The sequence below is a fragment of the Marmota monax genome, unplaced genomic scaffold, assembly GCF_021218885.2.
Source record: "Marmota monax isolate L192 unplaced genomic scaffold, Marmota_monax_Labrador192_F-V1.1 WCK01_AAM20220418_F8-fsc00595, whole genome shotgun sequence".
Taxonomy (NCBI): domain Eukaryota; kingdom Metazoa; phylum Chordata; class Mammalia; order Rodentia; family Sciuridae; genus Marmota; species Marmota monax.
The window spans coordinates 75,596-89,599 of record NW_026692479.1 but is presented as its reverse complement, the minus strand read 5'-3'; the positions used below and the strand labels follow the sequence as shown (position 1 = coordinate 89,599).

At 36.8% G+C, this 14,004-nt stretch overlaps 1 pseudogene; it reads right to left on the bottom strand.

The window, feature by feature from the left end:
- Nucleotides 1–10,402: 10,402 nt before the first annotated feature.
- LOC124091880 (integrin alpha-V-like) lies at nucleotides 10,403–13,170 on the bottom strand (annotated as a pseudogene).
- Between the last annotated feature and the right edge of the window lie 834 nt (nucleotides 13,171–14,004).

The window sequence follows — 14,004 nt, the reverse complement described above, 5'->3', positions numbered from 1 at the left end:
TATATTCCACCATGTGTTTTAAAAGAGTATTTAAGAACATGGAGAATACTAATGAGGTAATTGAGATAAAGACTATTATTCTAATGTTGGGGAAAAAAGAAAGTTCAGTGTACCCAGGCACATACATAAAAGGACTAGAAGGAAACACCTGTAATTTTTAAGTTGTTATTTATTATTAGTGGATTGGAAATTTTTTTGAAGGTGACTTTTATTATTTTAGTTCAAATGTTTTTCAGATTTCATAACTTTTATTTATCCCCCAAAATTGTTAAATGAAGGAAAATATATATAATTTCAAAAGAAAGTCCATATGCCTCCCTAGGTTAGCCAGATTCCTTTTTCTTGGCTCAAGCTAAAGCCTCTATGGCAAACCTGAACTTCACCTTGGTTAAAGATCTGATTGTGTTAGATAAGATTCAATAAGTAATTGAAGTTATTCAAACTTGCCAAAGAACAATGCATGAAACATAAATCCTATAATTTAGATTAGGTCTTAAAAATAAACAGATAAAAGAGATGCTGAGCAATGGACTAATCTTTTATTCCAAATAATATATTGGGTCTAATAAGTACAGCATCAGGCAATCAAAATCAGGAAAAACACTGAAAAGGGAAAATAGTATAGTTTCTATATAAAGTTTTAATAAATATCTGTAGAAAAGGGCAATAATTTCAGATGTTCATGTAAGGAAACAAGATCCAGGTTGAAAGAACATAAGTTACCCTGTATTGGTGGGGGTTTAATGCATAAGTTGGCTAATTTTCTTCTTTGTTGCTTTGTAAATTTTGTTACTTGATGTAAATAACAAATCTGTCAAATACCACAAATGACAAACACTGTCCTCTTGGTTATCTTCTGTCTTTAGCATATGGTCATTTTATTTCAACAGATCACTTTCCACACAATTATCTTTGAACTTTCCCATAAAGTACACTTGAAAAAGGGGCCTGGAATCCCACAAGTTACTTTCATCCCTAATACATTTTGGGGGGGCAAATTGCATTAGTGAATAGGACTTAGCAACATTTATAAAGATCCAAATAACTGATGGTTCATTGGAAACAAATGTGTTCCAAATGTCTGTGACATAGAGCACGGGACCTCAGGTCCAACCTCTATAATAATTACTTGAATATTCTGTGTGTGTGTGCACTCACACCTTCTCTTTAGAGAAATATTGTATTTGCAAGACCACCTTTATTTTAGCTTCCCATTCTTGCAGCAGGTTTAAGAGCAGCAAAAGAAAATGAGAGTGGAATTGACATAAGGAGGGGAGGGTGGAAGAAATAAGCTTCTTAAGAACAGGCTGAAATGTTCAAAACTCATACTTTTTCCATGTTTGTGTAAATATAACTGAAACCAAATATAAAACTTTGTAGCCAAACTCTGTTACAATTAGCTATGTTAATTATGGTGAACTAGGCTCTTACCATAAAGATAATTACTTAGGGTACTTAAGAATTGAGATTGATGAGACACTAGATAAGGTCATTTATTATCTCTGTTAAGTAATTTGGTCTAATTAATATTTATGTATAGATGAAATCCAAACTCTAGAAAGCATCTCAGATTGACATATCTAAATTGTTACTGGAAAAACACATGATTCCTCTTCTGAGAGAAGGACTGTAAAATATGTTTTCTTTTAGGTCAAATAAATCAATGTTCATGCCACTGATGAGTAGAGCCACTAGGAAATCATCACCTGCTTTAGGGATTAGAATGCTGCCTTTGAGAACAAAATGAAATGCATGAAAGTATTTACACATGAATTGCCACAAAATTTGGAAGTGATTCAGAATGTTTTATGTATCACATTAATGTGTATATGACCCCAGTAAATATAAAGCATACATTTATTGGTGCAAAATGTGTTCTGACTTCACAGAAGATGTACACATAAGCAGTATTTGAAAAAATGACTAATGATAGAAAAAATAATGACAAATACCCTTTCAATCGTGACTTCAAGTTCATAGACAGTATAGTATCATGAAAAGTGATGACACCTTGGTAAAGGTTTTTGTTAAGCTCACTGCTTTCTGGCAATTTTTATTGGACATTTTCTTTTTCTAACTTTCCTGTTTTATTCAAAAGCATGCACCAATTCAAATGATAACCCAAAGTGAGCATCACTCTTTTAGTGAGTCACAAGCAAAGAGAACTCCAGCATGTTTTATGATTGTAATAATCAAGGTGATTTAGAAAGAGAGTATTAAAATTGTGAAGAACTTAGAATCAAAATCAGGGGTGTATTTTATAAAACAATTAACCAAGAATAAAACCAGACAAGAAAGTCATTGAAGACTTTAAGTTAATTATTAAATACTGAGTGAATCTAAGAAATGATGAAGCCAAATTCTATAAAACAAAAAGTGGTTCCTAATCACATTATATTAGAATATATATATCATATATATATATGATATCAGAGAATTGAACAATCCAGGAGCCCTGTTTTAGTCAGCTTTTTCACTGCTGTGACTAAAGGGCCTGACCAGAACAACTGTTAAGCAGGAAAGGTTTATTTGGGGGCTCATGGTTTTAGAGGTCTTAGTTCATAGAAAGCTGTTTCCATTCCTCAGGGCTCAAGGAAAGTCAGAACATCATGGTAGAAGAGTGTGTCAGGGGAAAGCAACTCACATGGTGATCAGAAAACAGAAAAAAAAAAAATATATATATATATATATATATATATATATATATATATATATATATATAATATATCTCCCAGAGCCATGTTCCCAATGAAACCATTTCCTCTAGCCACACCCTACACCCCACTGTCTCCAGTTCCCACTCAGTTAATCCCATCAGGAATTAATTCACTTGGGTCCTAGGTTAAGGCTATGAGCTAATCATTTCTCCTCCCAACCTTCTTGCATTGTCTCACATGTGAGCCTTTGGGGGACATCACATCTAAACCATAGTAGGTCCTTAGCCACTGAGTCACATCCCCATCCCTTTTTATATTTTATTTTGAGACAGGGTCTCACTAAGTTGTTTAGGACCTCATTAAATTACTGAGTCTGGCTTTGAACACATGATCCTCCTGCCTCAGCCTCTTGAGTTGCTGTGTGTACCACCATGTCCGGCTAAAAATGTAGATATCTCATGCAGGTTTTTGTATTTTTGCTAAGTGTTTGTGTGTGTGATGTTTACAATGATGGCTTTAAGTTTTACCTAAAATACTTCTATCTCATCTTTGATCATGTTGATAGAAGTATTCAACAGAGAGTGATCTGAACTTCTGATTCTGAAACACTTTGGTGCCAAGCTAAAAACATCAGTTCTCAGTATTTCCTCTTTATGATCTAATTCAAGTTTCTAGTATTTTTCTCACCCTGAAAGACACAAAAGACACTTAAACATATTCATCATTAATGGTGGGTTTTAGCAATTAAAATCACTACAGTATGATTGATACTAATGTGGTTATAAAAATCCTTCTGTCAATTGCCAAAAATTCTAAGTCTACCACTTAGACAATTTTTATTTCCCACCAATACAGACGTATTGTCCATGCCATGCAAGTGAGAAACAGTAACATTCCCCCAGTGTTCCTCCTTTCCTAACTACTATGTCAGTGTGGGGGTCTCATTCCTAGGTGTGGGGGATCAGAGGAGAGTGTTTGAGAAATCTTTCTCCAGTTTTTATAGGGAATGCTTGCAATTTTTCATTTAGAATGATGTTGGCCTTGGGTTTAGCATGTATACCTTTTACAGTATTAAGGTATGTTCCTACTATCCCTAGTTTTTCTAGACGTTTGAGCATAAATTGATGTTAAATTTTGGCAAATACTTTTTCTGTATCTATTGAGATAATAATGTGATTCTTATATTTAAGTCTATTGATGCATCCCTGGAATGAACCCAGCTTGATCATGGTGTACTAAGTTTTAAATATATATTTTGTACGCAATTTGCTAGTATTTATTAAGAATTTTAGCATCTATGTGCATCAGAGATATTGGTCTCAAGGTTTCTTTCCTTGATATGTCTGGTTTTGTATCAGGGTGATACAAATTTTCTGAAAGGGCAAGTAGTAAATCCTAGAGCTCCCAAATGGCACTTTGTGGATTTATCTTGAGGCAAGTCTGGCATGTTGTGTTGCTGTTTCTGGAAAGATTATTGATAAGACAGATTGTATTATGGAAGCTACTTTTATTTCCTTTTCATTTTTCCAAGTAGGAAAATATTGCTCTCAACAAGGGTTCTTCTACTAATCTTTCCTAGTAAGCATTCTATTTCATATGCATATAAGAAATAAATATTTCCTATTTCACCTATATATATGTATAGATAAACTCAATTTGGGTGGAAAGCATACTTTGAAGAAAATCAGTTTATTTAATATTTAGCAAGGCAAGGTGATGTTGGTGTGTCACCAAGGGATTTGAATAAATAGGATTATGTTTCCTTTTGAAAACAGCAGAGCACTGAACTAGAAATACTTCCTAGAAGCTGCACTCTTCCATTTTAAGAAAATCCAATTGTTCTAGCTAATTGTAAATTAGGAGCTTATAGCCCAGTTTCCCTCCTTCTATTCAATGTGGGATAGTCATACAGCTATAAGGAATTTACTTACCATAAAATTTTACTTACCATAAAATCTTCTCCTATAAATCCCCAATGATTTACAAGAGCATTATGTTTCATCCTCTTTCCTCCCAGAGTCTTTCCTTCAAATTCTCCTGGGACTAGGAGAGCCCTGAGCAATCATCCAGCCCCCACACTGTAGAACTCTTCATCCTAGACTCTTGAATTTCAGAACACAGAGGAAGTTTAGGGAGAACAGAAATCAAACACCTACATTTGGCAGCTGACAAAGTGAAATAGGTAGAAGAAAACGTTTATCCACATCACACAGTGATCAAGAGCCAGAGTTCCACCTTGTGAGAGAGCACCCTCAACTTCATGTCACCAGCCTCCATTTCTATCAATGTCGTTGACTAAATGCCCTGACCACTGGAAAGTGTACACAGAAATAATCCAAGTTCTCCATGATCAAGTTCGGCTTCATTTCTTCTGCGTTCCCAAGCAGAGATAGCAAAGGGCTGGTTGTCTTCTTCAAAGGAACAGAAGATTTTTTTTATCATAGCTTTTATCATAGAATTTCAGAGAAGAGAGATCAAGAGGCCATTTTATCTACCCCTTACAACTGGACATTACCAAACAGAGAATAAGACATCTCTTCCTTGACTAAAGATTTCCAATAAAGACAAGAAATGCCCTGGTAAGTTAGGGCACCTGAGTGTTCACGCTCATTTACTGATAAGCATGAGCAAAATGAAATCGCCCTATAAATCTAAATAATGCTGTGTAGAATCATGCATGTGTGAGGCTGGTATCAATTGTCTTACACAAGTTCTAGCTGCTAAAGACCTACTAAATTTGCTTTTGTGCTTTTACTAAAAAATATCTTTGAAATACCCAGAGCTTTCTAAGATTTTGTAAGATACAATCTTTCCCTTTTCCACATAGCCTCTTATCTATTAGTAATGAAAGCTGACAATCACAGTATTTAAGGAAAAGATAAAAAAATGAAGAGAGGGACAAGGAAGGCATTGTGATAAGGATCTGTAGAGCAAAGGAGGGCTTTGGGCATTAAAGTCTACAGTAAAGTGAAATGTATACCATGGCTTTTCACTGGGTTCACTTATTTTTCCCTTGATGGATTTAAATACTTATTGTTTATTTTTTTTTCAGATGTCCCTAAATTTGATGCTGGCTTGAACTTGCCATCTTTCTCTCTCAGTCTTTTGGTAGTATAGTTGTGCCAGGCCATGCCCCACCCACTCTCTTTATCATCATAGCAAAGTGAAAGGAAAATTTCCACGTGTTACCCTGGAGTTATCACTCAGCTACCCACTACACCATCCTCATTCACCCTTTTAATTCTGTGTGTGCTTCTCACAGATAAAGTCTTTGCTATTAGCTACTGACACAATGGTGCCATTTGATTTTCATTTGTGACTTACTGCTCCTGAACTGAGCCACAGTTAACAAAATTAAAGCCATGAATTTTTTCCCTACTTAGACATTTGTGACTTCCATAAAGGACACTGGAATGTATAAGCTTTCATGAATAATCCACATCAATAGAACTGCATGAAATAATTTGGAAACTTAAATTTAGATTTAATTGGTATTTTAGAGTTGATCCTCAGTGAATAGGAAACATTAAAAATAAACTCAAAACACCAAGCAATTTGGCATTATTCACTGTTCCATGACAATTCCCTTTATTCGAAAACAAACTTTATTTTTGCAATCCATAATTCTTCCTTTAAATTCAAGCATCAAAAACAAAGTAGTCTCTTGATTGTTTAAGAAGGAAATGCACTTGCCCCCTGGTTAGCAGATTAGCAGTGTAAACAGCCCAGGGAGCTTTCCCAGGGGCTGTCCTTTCAAGAGGCCCAGCTTCCACTTTCTCATTCCCTCCAGGCAACAGGGGCCAATACCTTTGCCCATTAATAGTAGTTTTCCATATGGAGAAAGACATTATTGACCACAGTGGGATAGCTCAGGTCTTTTCCCTCACTTTCCCCACAGGAGTGAATTCAGTAGAATCTTTCAATTCGGAAACAGTCAAGTCACTGACCATCTGACTCCTTAGATATTCTCAGCAGTACTCTTAGCAATCCGGAAATCTCTCCTTTACAATTTCCTCTCTCTCTCTCCCATCTTTCATACATAGGCAGCTTGAAATTCAACATTAGCTTTGAAGTGGAAGAAGTAAGAAATAGGTAGAAAGGAAACAAAGGAAGGACCAGGGGATGTTAGAGGGATGAGGCTTTCCAGGAAACTGAGGCAGCATACAGATACTCCCCACCACCACTCTTCAAACCCTGATTCTTGAGATCAAGTCAGACTTTAGACATGTTGCTCAGAGTTAACAGGCATGGTTTATTGAAGGGATAGTAAAAGGGAGAGAGTTGGGTCCTCTCTGGAAAGAGAGTGACAGCATGCCTCTCTCCTACACTCCAGATTATTGGGGATCCCATTAAAACTAACCTCTGTTTATGCCTCTGAATTTTTTTTCTATCACATAAGCCAAGGATCCCACTGGTCCTAAGTGGAGTTTTACCTTCTCCCCAGGGAACTCCTCTAGACCCTTCTTCAGAAACACCTCTTCTCCCATGACAGCTTCAGACTAGTAAAAGAATAATCACTGTGCAGGATTCAAAAAGTACAGAACCTATTCACAGAAAGCATTCACACATCCAAAACAAATGTGTCACTAATAATGAATAATGATAGCCATGTCTCTGAAGGAAGAACATGAAAATAAAGCATGGAAGTAAAAGTAAACCCCAGCCACACCTGTCCTCAAGGAAATAAGCAGAAATCTTTGGTTGTTTTTGAATATTAGATGCTACTATTTTACTTGTTTTAAAATGTCACTTTATTATTATTTTATATATATATATATATATATATATATATATATATATATTGCACCATATGCTCAAGTTTGTTGTACAGCCACAAGTTACACATGGGAAACTAAGCAGAACACTGTATTAGCTTTCACTAACTCACACCAATTTAGCCAATGATAGATTTGAGAAGAAAACTCATTTTATGTCCCAACTAATGTGGGTGATCACAAGAGAAGCTAAATAAAGATAATTACTTCCTGTGTTATTTAGGTAGCAAATTATTTTGATATATACAGCTTCTAAGTTACCTTAAGATATTTCCAAGTGTTTCAAAGCTGGTGAGGAAGAGTTTATATTCATCCTGAAATAAATCATAGAATGGAGTGTTTAACTTCTTTGTACATCCACAGCAGAGACATTCTTTCACACTAACAGAAATACTATTAATCTTTGCTTTTTAGGCTTACTAAATTAATGATTGAAAAGTCAAGGCTCTTCGTTGGAGATTAAAATGCACACACACAGACAGCAGTGACAAAGATGAAGCACTTTATTGCAAGCTGCTGCCAGCTTATATAGGGAAATGAAAGTCAGTTATCCTAAAACAGGAACCCCCTGGGACCAATCATAGTAATGGTTAGGTCATCATCTGTGGTGCATGGGATTCATGGGGGTCACAAACTGTCCACAAGCCCAGATGGGTGAGCCAACTGAAAAATTTTTAAAACAACCTGTTATCTGCTCATTGGAAATTTGCCTGCCACCATGTTACATTCATGCACCCATTATTAGAAAAACCCAGGGAAACCTCAGGGAAACTCCCAACAATGATGAATTTGATATTAGCTAGGTTTGGTTACATTGTTGTATTGCACTTGATAATAATGACAATGAAAATCAAAGTTTCAATACCTTTTTCAAGAAGCTCATTGAGATAGAGTTCATAAAAGGAAAAAAATTGAGTGAAAGCAAATACTAACACCAGCTGAAGAGTGAATTTCTATTCAAATTGTATTTTTATGAATGACAGCTCTTAGATAGAAAAACAGATGAGGGAAACGTTGCTATAGACCAACTTAGTGACTGCTTGGTGGTAGGCAACACTTGGCCCTAGGATAAAAATAACTTTTTTCTTAAAAGAATTTAAAATTATTGGTAATAAAATACTTATTGCATATGATTGAGATCTTTCAAGCTACTAATATATTCTACCCCCCAAACCCATTAATTTTAAAACTCACTAAAGGTAAATATAAGGTTTTGTCCATGTTCTAACTTGCATCTAAATGTGCTTCTACTTTGCGAATATATTCTCCAGTTCTGGTCATCACTTGTGCTTATATAACACAAGATATGGCAAGATAAATTTTCATTATTTTTTAAATACAGAAAAATAGACAATTATTTTAAGGAAATATTTATCATTGCTTAATGAGAACAGCAGTTAAAAAAACTATTAAAGTCTCTATTTCTAGAGTACAACATGATGTAATTGAACAAAATAGGGATAATTAAAAGTCATCCCTAGGTCTTGAGGAACTGTGAATAAATCACACATTCTACCAAAAGATTCACCACCCTGCAGGCATAGAAAACTACAACTTGCTGTCTATGCTGCTTTTATTAAAAAAGTAATTTCTGTTAAAAACAAGCAAACAAAACTCAAGAAAGCTTTAAAAGGTTTTCAATAAATTGAATACCTTATGAAAATATCTTTTTGCAGTAATTCTGATAACTGAGACTGGTTTTACACATTATCTTGCTTAAACTGAGGTACCACCCATGGGAGTAGCATCATGCTACTGCTAAAAGTAAACTTGGGAGCTACCTGAAGAGTATTGATCCCATGTATTTCTCATGGGGTGGGAATGGGGATTCAGGTTCCTGTCTGTAATGAAAATGATCTTGACCCTTTATTGCAACAATTTTAGAAACAGAAGAAAAAAACATATATTGGAGGAAAATAAATTCATAACTAAAGACTCCACTCTATCTACGAACATACTATTAATAAGGTAGTAGTCTTTCGATTAAAATGCTTTCTTTAAGTGTACTATAAATAATATCCAGATGAAAACAATGGGATAGAAGTGCTTTGGAAATGATTTCCAACTCCATATGATTTTAACCATCATGATATTGAGCTGAAATTAAACTATTACACACACTAAAAGATATTTGTGAATACAGAATTCATTTTTATATAGGTTGGCTTAAAGGATTTCTTGTAGAACTTAAAAAAGTAAAGTAACAAATATATATTACTTTATACTTTAATAAACATATACGGATTAAATATAAGGAAAAATTAACCACATGTACCCAATTTTCATGTTAAAATATTGTACCATTATCATTACAGGAAAATTTTCTCCCCAGAGCTGGGGACTGAACTCAAGGCCTCATGCATGCTAAGCACATGCTCAACCACTCAGCTAAACCTAAACACCCAGTTTCCAGGAAAGAATTCTGGTGGTATCATAAATTTTTTTTAAAAAGTTCAACTATGTAATAGATATTCAAATCCAAATTCAGGTAATTGCAAAGCTTTCAGTGGCTTTAAAAGTAAACTGTAGTGTAGTGTGTATTAAATAAATACCTGTATAAAAAATGTGGATGCTAGGTCCAAACTTAGATTTCTTTAAAAAAAACAATGAACAGTAAAACCTCAAATACTAAATCAGAAATGGTAATTGTAATAGATACTATTTTATATAAAGTAGGAACTGAGGCCCTACCTGTCTTAAGTACAATAAAAACCATCATGTGAAATTTCATTATTTAAATATCCAAAACAGGGCAATGTATGTGTATTAACCTGTCTGAATTTATTTATAAAGAGAAGACCGACAAATATTGCTCTCAATTTTGTGGTTAGATGGAAGTCACTGGGTACATTCAGCAGAAGTCTTAGAATTTTATTCCTCATGAAGGGAATTTAAATCTGTAATCAAGTTTGTAATTCTAACAATCCAGGATGTAGTATAACTTAAAAATCACAGATAAGTTTCTGAGTTTCACTCACCATTTTCATGCGGTTGAAGCTGTTCTCTTTCTTGTTCTTCTTGAGGTGGTTGAACATGTTTTAAAAAGCCCATCCTGTACATTACAAAACCCAAAACAACCAGCAACACAATCCTGCCAGAACTGCTAACATGATCACCCACAGTCATAGGCATGGGGCTGAATGCTCCAGGTGACATTAGTGGTAACTAATGTGGAATTGAAGATATCCTCAATTGGAAGGATTTTGTAAGGAAATTCTATGACATTAAATGAAGCAGATGACTTCAGAGAACATGAATGATTCTGGTATTTCTTATTTACAAAAGTCTCAGTCCATAGTAAAGACTTTACGTACAGGATTGAACTCGTGCCTCTGTCTAGTCGCCTAACTTAAGATAATCCTCAGGCACTGAGCAATTCCACAATCCAAAGTGTGAACATCTCTTTCACTGAAGGCGAGATCTTGCTTTGTGATGAGATGGTTCTGGTCACCTTGCCCAGCAATTGTATCATTCTTCTTAGTTGTTTGTAAAGATGAGATCTTGATTCTTAAAGGGTTGATCTCCATATCTGAAGTACAATTCATTGGCCCATCAATGTCATAATTAAGGATGTACAACAAAGTGTTGTTATGTTTATAAGGCCACTGAAGATTTAGCATGGCTTTGCTGAATGAACTTGAACCATTGTTTCTCAGCTCCTAATTGTGCTGAACAACTGGTCTAACATCTTCTTCAGTCTCGGGTTTCTCCATGTGCTCCCAATTTGGAATAGGAAGAAAGATATGATCAGGACTTGAGACTCCTCTTATCTCAACAGCAGCTGTAACAGCAAGGTCAACTCTGTAAGATACAACTGGGCTTACTTTATCAAGAAGATTAGAACTCTGAATTTGTAAATAAAATTTTACAATCTCTGATTGCTGGTGTACACTGAATCGAAGACCAGCTAAGAGTTGAGTTCCAGCCTGCACTGGGTTTCCTAGGTCACATAGCACTTGGTGGGCTTGGCTTTCTGTCTTAAATGCACAAGAAAGTCTTGTTAATGCTTCACTGTTCCAGACAACCCTGATGAAATCAGCCTGTGGTGGCATGGAAATGCTGAGCTCAGCTTCATAGCCACCTTCTCCTTGATTCTGAGCTTAACAATCAATTTGAGAGGGTTGTCGTCTCCAATATAGATCATCTTTTGATCACTATGTACAGAAACTTCCAGTTTGGGTTTACAGACATTGGCTTCACCACAGTCAAGTAGAAAATGAGCCTGTCCACTGATGTTGGCAGGGGTGAACTGGTTAAGGATGGGTCACAAGCCTGTGGCATCAGCAGCTGTTCTATAATCCAACTGATGCTCCATAAAAATAGTAATTGGAGTAAGTTTGTCTCTAAATACAGATTCATCTGCAGATATGCTATCAGCTCTTTCCCACTGCATCTGCACCCTCTAGAAATTGTCATGTTCTTGGAGTGACCTGGGAACCTGCTATGGAGAAACAGTGCTTGCTGAATTGATCCTTTTTGCTTGAGTATATACAAAAGAAGCTCCATCTGGAAGTTAAGTTTCCTTGGAAGTGCTCCTTTGCCATCTGCCTTTAAGCAGAACCTGACATGAAAACAGGAAACTTTGAGTTGTCCCAGGCAATGAGCAGGTTTTATTGTCTTGATTTTAAATGCTAGGGTATACTTGAAGGCCAGCATTTATGGTGATAACAGGTCTGGTCCTGTATAAGACAGCTCGATCTACACAAAAAGCTCTTACAATGAAGTCTGGATATGCATTCTTGTCTCTGTCTGTGGCTTCCTTCATGGAATAGCCAAAGCTTGGCGGCATCCTCTGTGCAGCCCACTGCCCTTCAAGGATCAGATGGCACCGTGTTCTAGCCTGTTGATTTTCTATTGAAGATATAAACAATTCCTTTTTTATCTTCACCCCCATTTGGAGCAGTGATTGCAATATCATTGAAGCCATCCTGGTCCAGATCTCCCAAAGGAGCTATGGCACTACCAAACTGTGCCAAGACCTCAAACCCATTCAGCTTTGTAGTATGGAATCCTCCTGAAGCTTTCTGAAGATACACAGAGACCTACCCCACCATTTGGAGTTTGCCATCAGAGCCTCAAAAAACATCTGCATAATCATCCCCATTAATGTCAGTGGCAGCTACAGAAAATCCAAAATATGCAGCCATCTGCTCACCAGTAAAATTGTGCAAGGAAGACATGTTTTTCCCATCATAAAAATAAACCACTCCCAGAGTCCTTGCTGCTTTTGGAACTCCTGAAACAAAGACATTTATGCTATCACAATTGAAATCTCCGACAGCCACTGAGTAACCCAACTGTCATCAAAAATTGCTTGTGGAGTCTGAGTGGCTGATTATTATACTTGATGCTATGAACATTGGGGTCATATTTAGATAAGATTTCTGCCACTTGATCCAAGATGAGCTGACATTGTTAATAAAAACTACCAGGGCCACCAAGAAGTACTCTGTCAGCTTTAGTAAAATCAATGCTGAATCCTCCTTGAAAAAAATCCCTGTCCATCAGCATCAATATTTTTTGACTTGCATGGAGCATACTCAACAGTCTTAGGTCCATCTTGAAGAAAGAAAATTCCAACAGGCTCTCTCTCCTGTTTCAGCTCAGTCCTCCAGTGGTACAAGGGAGCACAGGCCAAAAATTTATCCTGTTTTGACCTCACAGATGCTCCAAACCACTGGCGGGATTTAAACTCTTATGGATCATCCTTGGCTTAATCTCTATTGCCTGTTGCATCAAATTCAGTTGGTTGGCACTGGTGGCTAGAAGACCAGTCACATTTGAGGACTTGCCTTCCTTCTACAACCCCGAGCTGGGTAGTATTTGCTTAGGGAGCTTCCACCAGAAAAAAACGTCCTGGAAGAAGGCGCTGGGCATGAAGAAATCCACCACTTAAGCCAAGTAACTTCCTTCTGGGCCAAGAGTACTCTGCAGAACTGTTCACATCTAGGTTGAAGATGCTGCAGAGGCAGCAGTAGTCCAGACAGAAGCAGGAGGAGGCAGGGGCCAATGCGCACCGCCGCTGCACCTGAGAATCCATGGCCAAGTGCGCCCAGGATGCCAAGCCTGGAGCAGCTGCCCCTCCCGGGACACAGGGTGCCAGGGGCCCGCCGCCTGCGCGTGCCCAAACTTGTGGGCTCTCTTCCCAGCTAGCCTGGGACAGCGCTGGGAGAGGCAGGAGGGCTGTTTCCTAGAGGCTGTCCTGGAAGGGAGGCGCAGGGTGCATGAGGTGGGGACAGCAGCGCAGGTGCCCCTCGCCTCCTCTGAGCTCGGTTCAATGCAACATCACGGGCTGGGGAATCTAAAATATATTTTAAAATATAACTTTTCATAAGTTTAAGATGATCCTAGATTTGCAGATTCACTGACATTTATAGGGAATATTAACCTTAGACTATGAAGATAAAGTAAATTCATGAATTTTAACCTGCTTCTCTACAGCTTTCTCACTTGTCAATCATTAGTGGATGAAAGCCTTCTCTGAACACATTCTGACAACAAACCTTTTTTTTTTTTTTTTTTTGACTGGTCATGTGTCTTTTAGAGTCAAACCTTGCACAACTTTTATTCAT